Source organism: Festucalex cinctus, chromosome 17, assembly GCF_051991245.1.
Source record: "Festucalex cinctus isolate MCC-2025b chromosome 17, RoL_Fcin_1.0, whole genome shotgun sequence".
In the NCBI taxonomy this organism is placed as follows: domain Eukaryota; kingdom Metazoa; phylum Chordata; class Actinopteri; order Syngnathiformes; family Syngnathidae; genus Festucalex; species Festucalex cinctus.
This window is the reverse complement of record NC_135427.1, coordinates 23,200,934-23,206,933: the sequence shown is the minus strand read 5'-3', so window position 1 is coordinate 23,206,933 and position 6,000 is coordinate 23,200,934.

Below are 6,000 nucleotides of genomic sequence, written 5' to 3'. Positions count from 1 at the left end.
GACACAGAATGTGTCTTAAAACGAGTGTTTAAATACCTTGCACAAGTTTTAAAATCGTAGCACTTGGCAAGCAAAGTTGTTAGCAAGACGCAGCTAACGTAAACTTTGTCAATGAATGGCACGTCACCGGAAGTTGCGCGTGCGTGTGTCGCCAGCTGTCAATCTGTCAAACACGTTAAATTCACTCCTTACGGACAATCGCGCGTGTTGTTATGCGCGGCACTGACGCCGAATTATCAAATAGACACTAATAATTATAATTTAAATAAATCAAGGAGCGGAAACCACGGAAACGTTTTAATTCCCATGGGTTTATATCGCGATGCTAGTATCCTATAAGGACTCGCGTCGAGGGGAAAGGGAAACTACTACTTACTGTAAGACGGTGTTAATTCATTAAACATGACGGAATTAATGAAGACTAAAAAGTTCAAAACGTACAAAAATATTAACCCTAAACTCAGTGTTAGCACTTGGTGAAACAGGAGTAGGAAAAATATTATAATGTAACGTTTAAGAGTGGCGAAGACACGTGATGTTAAATTGTCTTAAATCCAGTAAAAATCATAGTTTAGGACGGTACAGTAGTAATTTAAATCCCTCGATTAGTTTCAAATCACGGTAACTTGATTTGTAACTGTTTTATATAATTTTTATGTGATTGTAAGTGAAACTTTTATTTGTAACTGTAATGAAAACTGTTTTGCTGCCTCTTGGCCAGGACTCCCTTGAAAAAGAGGTTCTTAATCTCAACGGGACTATCCTGGTTAAATAAAGGTTAAATAAAAAAAATTTAAATTATAAAGTGCTTTGAATGCGATGTTGAAGAAGGCAGACAGTAGGCTCACTGGGGGGGGGGGGGGGGGGGGGGGCTGCGATGTGTCCCTCTTCACACGTGAGTTGGTAGAAGGCAGGAGTCAACTATATTGGCTGTAGTTTGGCAGCTGGCCGTGTAGCAATATGAATATTACGCAAACAGTAGACTTTAAGTGTTAATCAGATGGACATCTAATTACAACAATTTAAGCAAACTATATTACTAGTGTTTCAATGCTACAATTTGGCAGAGAGTGGGCTCTCAGTGAGGGGTCACGTGGTGAGACGTGATCCTCTTGGAGCCACAGTCAAATGAGGAGCGACTTGGAAGTCTGGCCGTTGGGCCCGCCCCTCAAATTAGTTTATTGGTCGACTGGTTTCAAGGGGTGGTTACCTGAATCCCAGTTAAGTTAAGGATACGCCTCCAAAGATGGCGGATCTTAACACGTGTGTTTTACACAAAAGGCTAGCAGTTTTAGCACCATGTGCTTTACGCTAAACCCGACAAAAGGGAGTCAACTTAACACCTTGAGAAGTGTGCTGTGACTCAAATGGTGGTCTGAATGCAGAATTTCGTGCACTAGACTATTTCCTCAGCCTAAAGGCTTGTAACGTAATCAGGTAGCTAAGCTGATTGCGCCACGTGAGGTTTAGAATATATTTTTAACCCAATCAGAATTCGTGACGAGTTAGAAAAAACATTCCCAGGCCTAAAAAAGTTTTGCATGCAATAAAAAAAAAAAAAAAATGTGATCGTTACTCTTCCACTTTTGTGTGTGTAACATTCACATAGTCGACAAATTCATTCTCTTCTCAATAACTAGTCGTTAGACTGTTATTTAGCACTTCAAGTACACTGCTTTTATACAGCGGATTGGCTCTGGCATAAAGTTTTAGTTAGGTTGCTATGGAAACGAGCTGAAATTTTCCCAGAAGAACACGCTGCACTAAGCTGTTTTTGGATTGTTACATGTGTGTGTTTCACAAAATATGTAACATAAATTGGCCTCACCAAAGGGGCACCATTATGTAAGGGAAATCGGTCCAATTAATTATTAAATCAATAATTGTTTATTAAATTAATAATCAATTGGCTCATTAATTGAAGGAGACTCAAACTTAATATTTAAATTAAGTTGAGCTTGCCTGCGGAGCACCACATCTCTTTTTGATAATTTTATCAGGATAACGGATGAGAACCTCGTTGAATCAGTCATTAAAAATGAAGGTTGTGCCCTTACTACAATTTTGTGAGTTCTTTGTTCAGCTCAGAGGTCACTATAAATTGATGAAACACACACACAGTAAACCAGGGGTTGAGTTTTGTGCACGTTTATTCTCTAACCTAGGTGGGATAATCTACTTAGAATTTAAAGAAGCAAAACTAACTACTATGATAGGAAATTAAACGAGAACTAAAATAATAAAAATAATCAAAGGGGAAGAAAAGAGAAACGGTCTTAACCAAGGTGATGGATTTCTTGAATCAACCAACATGGGACCCACAATCAACCTAGTTTGCACCAATTTGTACTAGGGCGAAGGCCTGCAAAGTTGCACTTACAGATGGGGTTGATCTGAGAAGCAGGACCCTGGATGGAGACTTGCCAAGCCCGTTTGAAGATAGAATGGAGAAGGTTCAGTTCAGGAGAGGGAGAGACAGGTCGTCCGGCTGGCCAACTGAGCGTCACGGGGTCAACCTGCTGGCTGGGGAGAGGCCCTCTTGGTGGAGGCCTCAGGGTGCTTGGGAAAAGCACCATCCGTTGAGCCTTTGCAGGGACTAAAAGCAGCGTGTTTCGCTGCGCCTGTCGCTACATGCGATGGCTTCTGTGCATTGCCGTGTGCTGGAGGTTAAGCTAGCTGGGCTAGCCCTTTGGCAGCCACGCCGATGGAGACCAGGAAAGAGCCAAGAGGAGCCAAGGAGCAGTGAAGAGAGCGGGAGCCAAAGAGCAGCCAAGAAGAGAGGGAGCAGCACGCAGGGAGCGTGCTTTTAAATTGGGAGGGCGGCGGCCTCCACCCCAGGGGTCTGGTGAAACCACAGTGGAAAGTTACCAGCTGGGGGAGGTTTTTGGTAGACTAATCAGATTGAATCTGGATCCCATGTGTGTTAAGATTCTAAGGTCAGAATTCAACCAATGCAACACGTACAATTGAATACCTCTAATGAAATGTTACCTAGCTTACACTGTTAAAACGTGCATACACATGAAAGTTTAGTGGAGAATCTGCCACTGCAATGGAACATTTTCATGACATTTCATGGAGTCAACATTTCACAAATGGCAAACATAACATTTCATAATTCATTGTTCTGTTGCAAAATAAGAAAGTCAAGTTTCTAAGAAGGCTTTTACTGTTCTGATTTGTGTGTGTGTGCGCGTGCGCGTGTCAGTCAGAGCATGTGTGGCTGTTTGTGGGGGATGTTCTTGTCCTCCCCACCCCCCACAGTGGCATGTTCAGGCCACAGGAGCTTAATTCCTTTGGAACTGAGGTTGCAAAAAGTTACAACCGGCCGATAATCGTTACATGCTCTTTAAATTTGGCGGGCAAAAAACATTGATTAAAAAAAGCCTTTTTTATTACGCGATTAATCATGATTAATCAAAATTCTAAAATGTTTAATCTGATTCACTGCCTTTGACAAGTATACTTGTCAATTGTATTTTTTTAGAGCGGTGCTAAATGGGGGCGAATCGGAGCATGCTCCACTGTAAATATGGAAACAGCTCTACTGATGCCCAACCACCGGTAGATGACATCATTGCCCCATTTTATACGGAATAAACACAGTTCCAGAGTCCATGGGAAAAATGGCTGTATTTTGGCAAACCTACATTTTTCTACTGTCAATTATAAAAGAACCGGACGGGGCAAAAAGTAGGGAGTCTACTCTGTTATTTGGTAGATTCGGTTTATATATAATTATTGAATGGAATATCACGTGAGTATTGACAATTTTAAAATTTTCTAAAATGACTGGCAGAGAATGAGTTAAAGAATGTAATCTCTAGTCAATATGTTAAGTATAATGAACTCATGATTAATAAAACTTAATATGTTCACTAATTCAAATCAAACAGGGTTCCACTGTAATATTATTGTTATTGCAAAAGACTCAATTCAGGGTTAGTCTCAGAGTTTGTTGACCCTGCTTTGTGAAATGAAATATTTTAATAAGGTAAATATTTCCAAAGATGTCCATTGTTTTATTCTATGGAGCATGATTTATTTGTTATCTTGTAGTCATTGTATCGCCTGAAAGCCTCCTTGTGGTCAAGTGTTGAGAATTTGTGCTGGTGTAAAAACACTTTCAGCAATGCATGTTCTTTGTACAATGTTATGGTGATGTCCTTATGTAGTATGGATATGTTGACTTCCAAGCTATTCAGTGTTTCAACTTCCTTTTATCTTGTTTTCATTCTCATTTTTTGTTGTGATTATCATTCTCTCGTCATTTTAATATTAGTTGCTGTATGCCTTATATCTAAATTACGTTTTCCTTTGTTTCAGACTTGATAATTTATAGCTTATTATTATTAATTATTCCTTTTGCAAGGCAATGTCTTTTAGTCTTTCGGTTCTAATGTAATATTCTCTGTGTTTGTTCTACAAAGAAATCGGTTTGTATGGGCATGAAAATCCTGGAAAACTTGAGAAAATTTAAACTGCATTTTCCAAATTCTTAAAATGTTATTGAAAAATAAAATGTTTAGTTGAATTTTATTAAACTCATGGAATAATTGCCTGATTATTTAGGATCTGTAAAACAAAATGCTGCAGTATGTGATTAAATTTAATCTGACACCTTTATATTCACATGGTATTACTGGTCTATAAATATTCTGATCTGTACTATCAATGTAAAAGCATATTTCTTTTGGCGTAAACAAAATGTACCAAATAACATACTGTGTATCCTCGCTTTCTTTCTGTGAACATTTTTTTCCCCCCAAGCTTTTCGCTCCTAATGGGTCTTTAGGGTATTTGAGGCACGATTTTTTTTTTTTTTTTTTTTTTTAATTATCCATCCATCCATCCATTTTCTTGGCCGCTTATTCCTCACAAGGGTCGCGGGGGGTGCTGGCGCCTATCTCAGTTGGCTCTGGGCAGTAGGCGGGGGACACCCTGGACTGGTTGCCAGCCAATCGCAGGGCACACAGAGACGAACAACCATCCACACTCACAAGCACACTTAAGGACAATTCGGAGCACTCAATTAACCTGCCATGCATGTCTTTGGAATGTGGGAGGAGACCGGAGTACCTGGAGAAGACCCACGCGGGCACGGGGAGAACATGCAAACTCCACCCAGGAAGGCCGGAGCCTGGACTCGAACCGGAGTCCTCAGAACTGGGAGGCGAACGTGCTAACCACTCGATCACCGTGCCGCCCATTTTTATTATCATTATAACTGTAATTCAACAAGTGATGCCTCTGCCAAATCTAATATTGGGGTCTAAGGAACTGAGCGATAAAAGAAAAAAGGGCTCAGTTCCTTAGACCCAGTACAGTATTAGATTTGGCAGAGGCATCTTTTGTTGAATTAGTTATATTTTTTAATTAAAAAAAAAAAGTTTCCTCATGTAAACACATTCAGGATATAATATATACGTCATGTATTTAAAGTAAGTTGTAGAATGTCCTGTTGTTTATGCTTAACACATTTAAACCATCATAAATCATCCTCTTTCTACGAAGTACTGTCTCAAATGTTCTCCAATTTTGATGTTGTAAATGTATAGGATCGTATGCCGGGTATTCTTGGTCTAGTCTAGTGGCTAGTCAGTAATAGATATAGATCAGAGCTTTCTGCTTAGCTATGCTTAGTGGCGTAGAAGAAGAAAATTTAACAGCAGAAGAAATGTTTCGAGTGAAGACAAAACAAGCTCAAAGGAAACAAACAAAGGTCACATTTTATTACTCGGTGTAAAATACCCACAAAAAGGAAGGTCAGATAAAGACTTAATTTCTGTTTTTTAGTGTCCAATTTTAAACGAGAAACAGCTTGTTCTCGTTCTATTGATGACACGACGTGGATAGGTAGGACTCAGACGCAGGATGAAGGTAGGCCACCAAGGCAACAGATTTATTGGTTGACAGCAGCTGTCTCCTCTCAACCAGAGAGGAAAAGGGGAATCAAAAAATGGAGAACAAAAAACGCCCCACTGGGGAGGAAAAAACAGG